The 15351-nt window shown below is 39.1% G+C and overlaps 1 protein-coding gene across 1 annotated transcript in view; it reads right to left on the minus strand.

Annotated features, from left to right (window-relative positions):
• Nucleotides 1-15351, minus strand: part of DISC1 (DISC1 scaffold protein) — a 688592-nt gene that overhangs the window by 117672 nt on the left and 555569 nt on the right.

Consider the following 15351-nt stretch of genomic DNA (forward strand, 5'->3'; position numbering starts at 1 on the left):
CTGTCGAGGTTCCTGGCTTTTAATCCCCTTTCTCCTGCTCTTCCAGCCTGCTTATTTGGGCGTCCCTGAGTTGTCTCTCCTCACCTGTATCCCTGGGGCTGACTGCTCTTCTGTCCAGGTTCCTGGCTTTTAATCCCCTTTCTCCTGCTCTTCCTGCCTGCTGCTTTGGGCATTCCTGAGTTGTCTCTCCTCACCTGTAACCCTGGGGCTGACTATTTGAACGTGTAGTCTTCAAAATTGTGAGAAATAAAGTTCTCTTCTTTATGGAAAGTCTAGCAAACGAGCCCTGGATCTCTCCACAAGCAGCGGGAAAAGGCTTAACTCACGTCCGGCGCCCTCAGGTGGCAAGCCCTCTTAGGCTTTCTTCAGGAATGCCAAGACACTAGGTGAGGAGCATCCAGAGAGATAGCAACCATAGGACAGAGTAGAACTGCCCATTAGGGTTTTCAAGGCTGTTGTCTTTCCGGAAGCAGACTTTCTCATCATTAGCTGTTAGAGAGATGCAAATCAAAACAACAATGAGACCATCTTGCCCCAGCACTAGTAGTGAAGTTCAACAAGACAGAAAATAACAAATACTGGTGAGGATGTAGGGAGATTGGGACTCTCATACACTGCTGGTGGGACTATAAAATGGTACAACCATTGTGGAAAGCAATATGGTGATTATTTCAAACGTTGGAAATAGAAATACTATTTCACCTGGCCATTCAATTACTAGGTATATATCCTAAAGAAGTGAGAGCCATGACAAAAATAGACATACACACACCCATGTTCATCACAGCCCTATTTACAATAGCCAAAAGATGGAAACAACCTAGGTGTCCATCAACTGAGGAATGGATATCCAAACTATGGTACATACACATGATGGAATACTATGAAACCCCAAAGAATAATGTAGAATCTGCAAAACACCACATAATGTGGATGAACTTGGAGGACATTATGCTGAGTGAAATAAATCAATCACAAAAGGGCAAATATTGTATTACTCTGTTATTTTAAAAATCAAGGAAATGTTTATCTATGGAAGGACATTTTCTTTGTTGATTACCAGGGGTGGGAGGGGAGGGGAGGGAACACTGTTAGATAGATAGAGATAAGTATTGATTTGGGTGAAGAGAAGAGCAATTTACCAAATGTGAGTGATCAATATAGTGGCACTGAGGAAGAGAAAGACATAGAGTGGTATATGGGACGTACAGACAACAAAGATGAACCCTTTTGCACATATAGTATGATGTTGTCAGTGAAGGCAAACACATATATATGGATGGATAGATGGGTGGACAGGCTGAACTATTAGGTATGTGTATGAAGTGGGGAGTGTACCCAAAAACATATATAGGGTTAGCAGACAATGGTCCTATAACTTTATGTGTATGATCTGAATTTCCAGCTGTGTAGTAGAGCTTACAAGGGGCAAGGTTGTAGTCAGTGCTTGGTCACAGCCAGCTTCCAAGAGGGACCGAGTAGTTGAACCTGTGGGCTTGGGATCATAATCGCAGGGAAAATCAAGCTCAATTGATGTAACATACTACACAAAACATTGTTCCACCTCCTACTGTGGCGAGTAGTGACTGGGATCTTAAAAGCTTGCAAGCTGCCATCTAGATACAATGATGGGTCTCTCCTCGTCCAGAGCAAAGAAGAATGAAGAAAACCAAAAATTCATGGAAACAATTAGTCCTAGTGACTGGTACACCATCGATCTGCAGCCTATATGACTATGAGACCAGAAGAACTAGATCATGCCCGGCTATTAATGTCAAGCACTTGGAAGAGGATCTATGTAGGAAATCCTGGATAGAGAGGGAGAACAATGTGGAACAAAACTCAACATCATTTGGGAAAAAAAAGGGGGGGCTGTTTGCTGGTTTGATAGAGCCTAGTGGATCCACTGAGACTATGGCCCCTAGCTGCCCTTCAGGTCTGGAATTGAACCCATGCCTGTGGCTTCCAGCCAAACAATAGACAGGCATCTGAGTTGAACATTTACCTGAGGTAGATACACTCCTTGGAGAGAACAAACATGGAAGAAAGAAGGTCTGTTTATGCACAGGGAGACAGCTCATGGGGCAGGTGTGCATGGAGGGATGGACACAGGGAAGAGGTAACTATCGGGAGGAAGTCAAAGGGGAGATGTTGCATTGTGATAAACTGTGGTCAATGTCATGAAACAAAGTGTATGTAAACTGTTGTATGGAAATGTATTTGCTCTGTAAATTTTCACCCAAATCACACACAAACATAAAAAGAACAAAATGACAAACTCAATAGAGGGGAAAAATATACTAAAACAACTAGAAATCTAGTAGCTTAATAATAAAATAAAAATAAACAATGCAATGGAAGGACACAGAATTAGAATTGAATCAATGAAGAAAGAATCAGTGAAATAGAGGACAAATTCTTTATACCAATTTGTTTAAAGAACAAGCAGAAAAAAGAATGATGAAAACAAAGATAGTGAAAGAGTTATTTGCAACACCATAAAATGAATAATATATGTATATTAGGAATCCCAGAAAGGGAAGTGGGGGGAAGAGTGTGGAGAGAACTTTTGAAGACATAATGGCAGAAAATGTCCAAATATCATGAAAGACAACAAGATGTCAATCTAAGAAGTTCAAGAAACCCCATACAAGATAGACTATAAAAGAAATTTACCGAGACACATGATAATCAAACTTTCCAACACCAATAACAAAGAAAGAATTCTGAGAGCAGCTCAAGGAAAGAGAAATATCACTTACAAAGGGAGCTCAATAAGATTAATTGGTGATTTATTTTCAGAAACCATGAAAGCAAGAAGACAACGGGATAACATATGTAACACTCAGAAAGAAAATAAATGCCAACCAAGAATTATATAACCACCAAAATTGTCTTTCAAAACTGAGGGTGAAATTAGGACAATGACAGACAAAAAAAAAATTAAGAGAATTGATAACCACTAGGCTTTGATGGTGCAGTGCCTAGGATATTTGACTGCTAACTAGAAAGTTGGTGGTTCAAACTCACTAGCCACTCCTCGGAAGGAAGATTGGACAATCTACTTCTGTAGAGATACCACCTCAGAAACCCAAGGAGGGGTCGCTATGAGTCAAATCAACTCAACAGCAGTGAGGTTTTTTTTTTTTTTTGGTGTTGTTGTTGTTATTTGTTTTTTAAGGCTAACCCTGTAAGAAATACTAAAGGGAGTCCTTTGGATGGAAAACCAATGACAACAACCTGAGACAAAGACACAAGACAGCATCGTCCAGATAAAAGGTGAACACTTCACAAAAGTAAAATAAACCTACAAAATTGATTAAAAGAAAACAGAGATATAAAGATGTAAATGGCATCAACTTCAAAACAAAACAGTGTATGAAGAGTGTAGTCACAGAATTTTCATATGGGAAGAAAATCAAGGTAATCACAAAATATGACAGTTTTTTTTGTTGTTTGTTTTTTTTAAATACAGGATGGGAAGTGTAATCTTCAACATAACCACAAAGAAAAGTCATTAATCTACTCACCAATACACAGAACAAGAAAATAAATTAAAAAAAAAAGTAAGCAAAAATAACAGTAACAAATGACAGGAAAAGAAAGTCCATATACAAAAATAACTCAACACAGAAAGTAGAAAAGAATAAAGAAACCATTAACCGCCCCCCCAAAAAAAGGATTAATAAATGGCAACAGTAAATTCATATATATCAATAATCACACTGAATGTGAATGGATTAAATGCACTAGTTGAGAAGGAGAGAGTGGCAGAATGGATTTAAAAAAAATGACTCATGAATATCTTGTTTGTAAGAGACACACTTTAGACACAAAGATAAAAAAAGAAAAAAAAAAAGCTTACAAATCAATGGATGGAAAAAAATATGCCAAGCAAACTGTAACCAAAAGAGAGCAGAAGTGGCTATATTAATATCTGACAAAATAAACTTTAAGTCAAAATTCATTATAAGACACTAAGAACATTATACAATGCTTAAAGAGCCCATTTCTTTGATCTGTACATTTTTCTGTGGTGAGTTCATTTTGTTATCAGATTCTTTTTTCATTTTCTTCATTACTACAGACTGTGTGCTAAGTCCTTACGATTTTTTTTTTTTTTTTCCTTTCTTCATTAGAAGGTTTCTGGTTGTGGTTACCCTATAACTTATTTTTATCATCGTAAGTTTAAAACAGTCTGTTCTGCAGAGATTCCAGTATGGCAGATTAGGCAAATACATTATCCAGACCATCTGAAAAAAGATTAAAAAAAAAAGAGAGAGAAATGGCTACAGATGACAATTTTGGATCTCAGAGCTTCAAAGAAAAGGATAAATGAGTAGATCAAATATCAATGAGGGGAAGAGATTGAATGGAAACAGTGAACACAGAGTTGTAAGCTGCCAATCCGCATAGAGAGATCATTTTGAATTACTGCAAGAAACATTTTGATCAGAGCGGGAACCAGATAACCACGCTACTTGCCCAGGACTGCACCGGGAGCCATACTAGTGATCAGACAACCAGAGAGATGTTTCTTTTCTCTCTTTTGCATAACCTCCTGGTGGCCAAAGGTATAGCTCTCCCCACCCTCACCCACCTGGTAACTGGCAAACTCCTCCCACTGTCTCTGCTGTGCCATTTTTCTTTTTCTCTTTTCTTAAATTTAAATTTCTGCTTAGTTCTTCCATCTCCCCCTGCTTTTTCTTTCCATTTTTCTTTTTTTGTCCCTCTTCCTCTTCCCATGCCCTTTTTTCTTTTCTTTTCTTTGAATCCAAAAGAGTGAGAGGCATGCCTCCTCCTCCCACGCAGTTAGCAGCATCTGCCCCTGCCCCTCACTAATCAGAAGTTCTCACTCCAGCAGATCAAGCATTACATTCCTGAGCAGCTGTTTGTGGGTGGCACTTTTTCCAATACTGTGTTGCTTTCTTTCTTTCTTTTTCTTTTTAAACTCTTGGTTCTTCCCTCAGCTCCCTCTTGTTTTCCTCTTCTTTCTATAATTTTGTTTCTTCCTCTTCACCCTATCTTTTTTTTTTCTTCTGGTCCCACCCTCCCCCATTGTGAGTAGCATCTGCCTCCATGCCTCCATAGATGCCAGTGTATGTTCCCCTGGACTGAGCTCTGTGTTCCTGTTGCTGCTGTTTTTGTAGGCTAACACTTGCATCTATTTCTTATTTTTTCCTTTTTCTTTTCCTCACTTTTTCTCATACCTTCCCTCTTTCCTACCCCCCATTTATTTTAAATTTTCTTCCACTTCCCTTCACATTTCTTCCTCCCCTTCTTCTTCTTCTCCTTTTTCTCTTTTTGATCCAGCTGAGCACATACCCCCACCACCACAGCTTCAAGAGTGCTACCCCTGAACTTCCATATTTGGTGGTGCATGCTCCCATAGATGAGTGCCACACTTTAACTGAAGCTGTGCTACCACTTATGCCAGTACTGTGCCACACTTGTTTTTCATTTTTCTTCTTCTATTTTTCTTTCCTTTTATGTATTCCCTCTTCTCTCTAGTCTATTTTTTCTTTTCCTTTCCCCTCTCTACTCCCTCCCTATTTTTCCTTACTATCTTTTCCCAGCAGTTGAGAGCAAGTGACTCTACCTAGCCATACTCACCCACATTTGCTGGCCCACCCACAGGGAAAGAACAACCACCCACTCCACCAACATTGGACTGATGCCAGACAGTAGCCATCAACCATGCAGTCTGCTCTCAGCTGCCCTGCACAATCAGCAACTCATGCCTACACTCCCACTTGTTTCAAATCCACTCGGAAACACTGATTTCTATGAAGGACAGAACAACTAGAAAGAAATTTAACAAAGCTACAGGAGATCCAAACAACACAATCAAACAACTTGACCTTATAGACGTATACAGAACACACCGCCCAAGAGCAAAATATATATTCTTTTCCAGTGCACATGGAACATTCTTCAGTATAGAACATATGTTAGGCCACAAAGTAAGCCTCCATAAATTTAAAATATCAAAATGCTACAAAGCATCTTCTCAGATTACAATGCTATAAAATCAAAAAGAGGAAGATCAAGGGGGAAAAAAAAACCAGACAAAAATTGAATAATAGTCTGCTTAAAAACTACTGGATAATATAAGAAATGAAAACTAGAATTTAAAAAGTCATTGAATCAAAGGAGAATGAAAACACAACAAACCAAAATCTTTGAGATACAGCAAAAGCAGTGCTCAGAGAACAATTTATAGCATTAAATGTATATATCAAAAAAGAAGAAAGAATAAAACCCTTTAATTAATCCTTAACCCAATAGCTCCAAAAATTAGAAAAAGAACAGAAAAAAAGCCTGCAGTCATCAAAAGAAAGGAAATAATAAAGATCTGAGCAGAATTAATGAAATAGAAAAACAACAAAAGAATAAATAAAACCAGATATTGTTCTTTGAAGGGATTAGTAAAATTGACAAACCACAGGCAAAAGAAAAGAAGAAGATGCAAATAACATGAACAAAAAAATGAAATAGACTATGTCATAACAGAACTTATTGAAATAAAAAGGATAATAACAGCTCTGGTGGCATAGTGGCTAAGGCATTTGGCTGCTAACCAGAGGGCTGTGGGTTCAAACCCACCAGCCACTCCTCAGAAGGAAGGTTGGGCAATCTACTTCTATAGTGATACCACCTCAGAAACCCAAGGAGGGGTCACTATGAGTCAAATCTGACTCAATGGCAGTGAGTTTGTTTTTTTGGTATGAAGAACTGTACTCCAACAAGTTTGAAAATCTACACAAAATAGATAAATTTCTAGCCACCCACTACCAACCAAACTAACACAACCTGAGGTAGAAAATTTGAACAGACCCATCACAAAAAAAGGAAAATGAACAAGTCATGAAAAAAATAAAATCCACACACATAAAAGTCCTTGTCCAGATGGCTTCACTGGTGAATTCCACCAAACATTGAGAGTAGAGCTGACACCATATGACTCAGACTATTCCAGAACATAGAAAAGCATAGAATATTCCCAAACTCACTTTATGAAGCAAGCATAACCCTGATACCAAAACCAGGTAAAGACATCATTAAAATGGAAATTACTGACCAGAATCCCTCATAAACACTGACATAAATATTCTCAAGAAAATACCAGCTGATAGAATCCAACAACATATTAAAAAAAATGTACATCATGACCAAGTGGGATTCATACCAGGTATGCAAGCATAGTTCAACATTAGAAAAGCATCAACATAATCTACCACAGAAATGAAACAAAGAAAAAGAACTACATGATCATATCAATTGATGAAGAAAAAGACATTTGACAAAGCCCAAAATCTATTCTTGACAAAAACTCTCAGCAAAATAGGAATAGAAAGGAAAATTTTCAACATAAGTAAGGGTATATACACAAAAACAACAGCTGACATTATTCTCAATTGAGGGACACTGAAAACATTCCCCCTGCAAACAAGAACTAGACAAGGTGACCCCTAATAACCACTCCTATTCAATATTGTATTGTAAGTCCTACCCAGGGCAATAAGGCAAGAAAGGGAATAAAAAGCATCCAAATTGGCAAAGAAGAAGTAAAACTATTTCTATTTGCAGATGATATGATTCTATGCATAGAAAACCCTAGAGATTCAATAAGAAAACTACTGGAACTAATAGAACAAAAGTCACTCCTGTTGAGTCAGATCTGATTCATAGTGAGCCCTCCTTGGGTATCTGAGTGTGTAACACTATGGAAGTAGATCACCTAATCTTCCTTCTGAGGAGTGGCTGGTGGGTTAGAACTTCCAGCCTTCTCATTAGCAGTCAAATGCCTTAGGCACTACAGTACCAGAACTAATAGAAGGACTCAGAAAAGTGGCAGGGTACAAGATAACCATACAAAAATCAGTTGGATTCCTCTAAACTAAGAATGAGAACTCTGAAAAGGAAATCAGGAAAACAATATCAGTTACAACAGCCACCAAGAAGATGAAGCTGTTGTTGTTAGGTGCTGTGAAGTTGAGTCCACCTCATAGCAACCCAGTCCTGCACCATACTCACAATCCTTGTTATGCTTGAGCCCATTATTACAGTCACTGTGTCAATCCTTCTTGTTAGAGATCTTTCCCTTCTTCACCAATCCTCTACTTTACCAAGCATGATATCTTTCTCCAAAGAATAGTCTCTTCTGACATGACCAAAGTAGGTAAGACGAAGTCTGGCCATTCTCACTTCCAAGGAGCATTCTGGCTGCACTTCTTCCAGGACAGATTTGTTTGTTCTTCTAGCAGTCCGTGGTATTTTTTGCCAACACTAAAATTTAAAAGCATCAGTTCTTTGGTCTTTCTTGTTCATTGTCCAGTTTTCATGTGCATATGAGGTGATTGAATATACCATTGCTTGGATCAGGCACATCTTAAGTCTTCAAAGTGTCATCTTTGCTCTTCAACACTTTAAAGAGGTCTTTTGCAGTAGATTTTTCCAGTGCAATATGACGTCTGATTTCCTGACTGCTACTTCCATGGGAGCTCTGGTAGCATAGTGGCCAAGGCACTTGACTGCTAACCAGAAGGCTGGCGGTTCAAACCCACCAGCCACTCCTTGGAAGGAAGGTTGGGCATTCCTACTTCCATAGTGATACTGCCTCGGAAACCCAAGGAGGGGTCGCTATGAGTTGGGGCCGACTCGATGGCAAATAATAACAACAACAACTTCCATGGGTGGTGATTGTGGACCAAGTAAAATGAAATCCCTAACAATTTCAATCTTTTCTCCATTTATCATGATGTTGCTTACTGGACCAGTTGTGAAGATTTTTGTTATGTTGAGGTGTAATTCATACTGAAGACTGTAGTTTTTGATCTTCATCAGTAAGTGCTTCAAGTCATTTTCACTTTCAGCAAGCAAGGTTGTGTAATCTTCATACTGCAGGTTGTTAACTGTTCTACCTCCAATCAGGATGCCACATTCTTCATATAGTCCAGCTTCTCAGATTATTTGTTCAGCATACAGATTGAATAAGTATGGTGAAAGGATACAACCCTCATGTACACCCCTCCTGAATTTAAGCCATGCAGTATCCCCTTGTTTTGTTCTAATGACAGCCTTTTTGTCTATGTGCAGGCTCCTAATGAGAACCATTGAGTGCTCTAGAATTCTAATTCTTCACAAAGTTATCCATTGTTTGTTATTATCTACACAGTCAAATGCCTTTTGCATAGTCAATAAAACACAGGGAAACTTTTTTTTCCCCCCTGGGAAAAAGAATGTGGACATTCACTTCTGAAAAACCAGCCACTGAAAACTTTATGAATAGCCATGAAACCTGCTCTGATATGTTACTTGAAAAAAGATGAAGTACTTAGTAATAAATTTACCCAGAGACACAAAAGACCTATACAAAGAAACCTACAAAATAGTAATACAATGAACCAAATGAGTCTTACATAAACAGAAGAATATACCATGTTCATGGATAGAAAGACTTAACATTGTAAAAATGACAATACTAATCAAAGCAATCTATAGATGTAATGCAATCCTGGTCAAGATTCCATCATCATTCTTTAAAGAGAGAGAAAACTGAATCATCAACTTTATATAGATAGGATAGAGACTCTTGAGAAGGAAAGCACTACTACAGAATAACAACAAAGTAGGAGGCCTCACAATCCCTGATCTCAAAACCTATATACAACCACATAGTCAAAACAGTCTGGTATTGATTTGATTCTACTCTTTTATCCTTCCATTGTGTAATCTCTCTCCAAGATTTTAGTGTTAATCTGAATTTCTACTTGCTGTTTTTGTATAGTGTCTACTTGTTCATTTATTTTGTCATTTTGCTTTTGTATTGTTTTCCTAAATTCTTCTAAGGTATTGTCAATATTCTTGAATTTGTTTGAAGTTGCCTTGAGCTCTTAGAAGGAAATCTTTTGAATTCCTTATCAGGTTATTTAATTACCTGATCTTCCTTGGGCAGGCTTCCTAGTTCTTTATTTTGATCACTTGATTAGACTATCTTATCCTGTTTCTTTGTTTGATTTGAAGTTGCCTGTTGTCTCTGAGACATTTTGGAGTTATTCTATTTATTTGTGGGTTATGTGTCTGTTTCTTTCCAATATTTTTTTGCATGTTTTGGTATATCTGGGTTGGCAGGGCAGGCATGCTACTTTGGTTACTAGTTTGTCAGCACTGGGGTGCCCATCCCTGGTGCTGAATCACAGCAAACCTATGTACAACAAAACAAAACAATGCCTGGTTCTGCACCATCCTCACAATTTTTGCTATGTTTGAGCCCATTGTTGCAGCCACTGTGTCAATCCATCTTGTTAAGGGTCTTCCTCTTTTTCATTGACTTTACCAAGCATGATGTCCTTCTCCAAGTATTGGTCCCTCCTGTAGACTTATAAAAAGTATGTGAGATGAAGTCTCACCACACTTGTTTCTAAGGACTATTGGGTCTGTACTTCTTCTAGGATAGATTTGTTTGTTCTTTTGGCAATTATGGAGAAATGACTCTGGTGGGTAGAGTAATGGGTGGGAACGTGGGTATGGGTCTCTGTTTGCTTGTCATTGCTGTGGGCAATGTGAGCAGGTGTTGTCTTCCATCTGTCTTTGATCCAGTGTTGCAGAAGCAGGTGAGGGCGTTTCCCTGGTGGGTAGTGTGGTAGATGGTAGATGTGGTAGGTGCAGCTGACTAGTGGAGAAACACTGTCCACCTTCCACTAGATGGGGCAAATCAAATAAAATAAACAGGGAGGACAAGGGAAAATGAGTAAAAACAATGGACGAAAAAGAGGAAGAGAGAAAATAACAAAAAGGAAGAAATGGAAAAAAGAAAAGGAAAAAAGGGGATGGTGCAGCTGTGGTCACCTGTGCTTCTAGGACAGCAGGCACATGGCATCATATCTGCTAGGACTCACACCACTGGCCATAGTGGTTGTAGGCAGATGTTGTGTGATTTATGGGAGCTCATGCCTACAGGGGTAGCGGGAGCCTGGTGTGTGCTCTTCATGTGTGTGCACCTCTGATGGTAGAGGCTACCCATGAGTCTTGTTCTGTAATAGCATGCCCAGACAATTACATGGGCATTGGGCACACAGAGGGCAATCTGCAGTCATGTGGCTCTGTCTACTAGGGGCACAGTGCAGTGGGTGCCCATTAGTGGAACAATATGGTCTGAGATAACTGGGTGAGTGTGGGGGGTAGCAAGTGGTGCTTCCTTACCACCTAGGTTGGTGAGGGCAGGGGGAGGGTCAACTCTTGTCACTGGGAAGGTGTGGCAGGGGACATGGGAGAACTCACTTCTCCAGTCACCATTCACTATTGTGGGCCCAGTGCACTTCTGGGTGAGCACAGCTGATTATCCAGTTCTGTCATGATTTAATCAAAAGGGGTGCTACCCAGAGTGTAGTGTCTAAAACCACCACAGGCCTTCCCCTTTCCATGGGGCCTTATCCCAAACACTAGGGCTCACTATCAGTGACTTGTTTCAACCCCTATTATTGGCTCCTCCCTCACTCTGCAGTCACTGTTGTCGTTGTTAGGTGCTGTCGACTCATCTCCACCTCATAGTGACTCTATGTACAAAACAAAACACTGCCTGGTCCCGGGCCAGCCTCATAATCCCTGCTATACCTGAGCCCATCGATGTAGCCACTGTGTCAATCCATCTTGGTGAGGGCATTCCCCATTTTTGTTGACCTTCCACTTTACCAAACATGATATCCTTCTCCAGGGAACAGTTCCTTCTGACAACATGACCAAAGTAGGTGAGATGAAGTCTGGTCATTCTCACTTCCAAGGAGTATTCAGGCTGCACCTCTTCCAGAACAGATTTGTTAGCTCTTTTAGCAGTCCATAGTACTCTCAGTATTCTTGTCCACCACCACAACTCAAAAACATCGACTCTTCTTCGGTCTTCTTTATTCATTGTCCAGCTCTCACATGCATAAGAGGTGATTGAAAATACCATGGCTTGTGTTAGGTGCACCTTAGTCTTCAAGGAAACATCCTTGCTCTTTATCACTTGACAGAGGTCTTTTGCAGCAGATTTGCCCAATGCAATACATCATCTGGTGTCTTGACTGCTGCAACCATTACTGTTGATTGTAGAACCAAGTAATATGAAGTCTTTGACAACATCAATCTTTTCTCCATTTATCATGATGCTCTTTATTGGTCCAGTGAGGATTTTTGTTTTCTTTACATTGTGTGTAATCCATACTGCAGACTATAGTCTTCATCAGTAAGTGCTTCAAATCATCCTCACTTTCAGCAAATCAATTTGTGTCATCTGCATATCGCAGGTTGTTAATGAGTCTTCCTCCAATGCTGATGCCATGTTCTTCTTCACAGTATCCAGCTTCTCAGATTATTTGCTCAGCATGCAAATTGAATAAGTATGGTAAGAGGATACAACCCTGACTCACTCCCTTCCTGATTTTAAACCACGAAGTATCCCCTTGTTCTGTTTTAATGACAGCATCCTTGTCTGTATACAGGTTTCTCATGAGTGGAATTACATGTTATGGAATTCCCATTCTTTTCAATGTTATCCATAATTTGTTATGCTTCACATAATCATATGCTTTTGCAGAGCCAATAAAACATAAGATAACATCTTTCTGGTATTCTTTGCTTTCAGCCAAGATCCATCTGACATCAGCAATGATATCTCTCATTCCACATTCTCTTCTGAATCCAGCTTGCATTTCTGGAAGCTCTCTGTCAATATATTGCTGCAACCATTTTTGAAATATCTTCATCCAGATTTCACTTGCATGTGATATTAATGATAATTTTCACATTCTGTGGGATCACTTTTCTTTGGAATGGGTACAAATATGGATCTCTTCCAGTCAGTTGGCCAGGTAGCTCTCTTCCAAATCTCTTAGCATAATCCAGTGAGTGCCTCCAATGCAGCATCTGCTTGATGAAACACCTCAATGGATATTCCGTCAATTCCTGGAGCCTTGTTTTTCACCACTTCCTTCAGTGCAGCCTCAACTTTTTCCTTCAATATCATTGGTTCTTGATCATATGCCATCTCCTGAAATGGATGAACATTGACTAATTTTTTTTTGGCACAGTAACTCTGTATTCCTTCCATTTTCTTTTGATGTTTTCACATCATTCAATATTTTGCCCATAGAATCTTTCAATATTGAAAATCAAGGCTTAATTTTTTTCTTCAGTTCTTTCACCTTGAGAAATGCTGAGCATGTTCCTCTCTTTTGGTTTTCTAGCTCCAGGTGTTTGCACATTTCATTATAGTAATTTACTTTGTCTTCTCAAGCTGTTCTTTGAAATCTTCTGTTCAGCTCTTTTATCTTGTAATTTCTTCCATTTGCTTTAGCTACTCTTCCTCTAAGGGCAAGTTTCAGAGTCTCTTCTGGTCTTTTCTTCCTTTCCTTTTTTTTTTTTTTTTTTTTTAGTGACTTCTTGCTTTCTTCATGGATGGTGTTCTTGATGTCATCCCACAATTCCTCTGGTTTTTGGTCATTGATGTTCAATGCATCAGATCTATTCTTTAGATAGTCTCTAAATTCAGAAGGGATATAATCAAGGTCATATATTGGTTCTTGTGAACTTTTTAAAATGATATTCAACTTCAACTTCAACTTGCATATGAGCAGTTGATGGTCTGTTCCACAATCAGCTCCTGGCCTTCTTTTGATTGAAGATATTGAGCTTTTCCATTGCCTTTTGCCACAGATGTAGTCAATCTGATTCCTGTCTACTCCATCTGGTGAAGTACAAGTGTATAGCCACCATTTGTGTTGTTGAAAAAAGGTATTTGCAATGAAGAAGTCATTGGTCTTGCAAAATTATATCATGTGTTCTCTTGCATTATTTCTATCACCAAAGCTATATTTTCCAACTACCAGTGATTCTTCTTTGTTTCTAACTTTTGCATTCCAATCAACAGTGATAATCAACACATCTTGATTGCATGTTAGGTCAATTTCAGACTGCAGAAGTTGATAAAAATCTTCAATTTCCTCATCTTTGGCTTTGGTGGTTGGTGCATAAATTTGAATAATAGTTGTATTAACTGGTCTTTCTTGTAGGTGTATAGATATTATTCTATCACTGACAGCACTGTACTTCAGGATAGATCTTGAAACATTCTTTGTGATGATGAATGCCATCTCATTCCTCTGTAATTTGTCCTTCCCAGCACAGTAGATCATATGGTTGTCTGATTCAATATGACCAAAACCAGTCCATTTCAGCTCACTAATGCCTAGGGTATTAATCTTCATGCATTCCATTTAATTTTTGACAACTTCCAATTTTCCTAGATTTATTCTTTGTACATTCCATGTTCTGAATATTAATAGATGTTTGCAGCTGTTTCTTCTTATTTTGAGTCATGTCACATCAGCAAATGGAGGTCCCCAAAGCTCTACTTTATCCATATCATTAAGGTTGGCTCTACTCTGTGGAGTCAGCTCTCCCTCAGTCATATTTTGAGTGCCTTCTAACCTGAGGGGCTCTTCTTCTGTCACTATATCTGACAGTGTTTCAGAGCTATTTGTAAAGTTTTCAAGTTATGTCAGACAGTGTTTAACTGCTGTTCATAAGGTTTTCATTAGCAATTCTTTGATAAGTGGATGGCTTCTTCCTTCTTCTGAGTCTTTCTTAGCTTGGAAGCTCCACTGAAACTTGTCCACCATGGATAGCCCTGTTGGAATTTGCAAAACCAGTGGCATAACCTCCTGCCTTGTAGCAACACACAAGCCACCATAGGATGACAAACTGACAACCTCCTTGTCAGTTCACCTCCTTTAGTTGTTCCAAACCACTCTGCTCACTTCCTGGCCTCCCTGAAGCTGCTCCAAACTCCACACCCAGTTCTCCTTCTGGGCAGCCCTTAAAGCTGCTTATAAATACTTCCACACCAAGCTCTCCTTCCTTGCTGTCCTTAAAGCTGCCTCCAAACACCCCCATGCCTAGCTCACCTTCTGGACCACCCTTAAAGCTGCTTCCACCCCCCCTAAAAAAAACCTCACTGGTGCCATTGATAAAGGTCTAATCCCTAAAATATATAGAAAATTTCAACAGCTCAACAACAAAAACACATTCCAATTTAAAATTGGGCAAAAGACATAAATAAACACTTCACCAACAAAGATAATCAAGTGGTCAAGAAACATGAAACGATGTTCTTGATTATTAGTCACAGTTGTTAAGTGAGGATGAGCTAATTTCAACCCAGCAACCCTATATGTACAACAGAACAAAACACTGTCCAGTCCGCACCATCCTCATAATCATTGCTATGTTTGAGCCCATTGTTGCAGCCACTGTGTCAATCTATCTTGTTGTGGGTGTTCCTTTTTGTCACTGACACTCTACCAAGTATGA

Source organism: Orycteropus afer, unplaced genomic scaffold, assembly GCF_000298275.1.
Source record: "Orycteropus afer afer isolate SDZICR_OR568_19922 unplaced genomic scaffold, OryAfe1.0 scaffold00050, whole genome shotgun sequence".
Taxonomy (NCBI): domain Eukaryota; kingdom Metazoa; phylum Chordata; class Mammalia; order Tubulidentata; family Orycteropodidae; genus Orycteropus; species Orycteropus afer.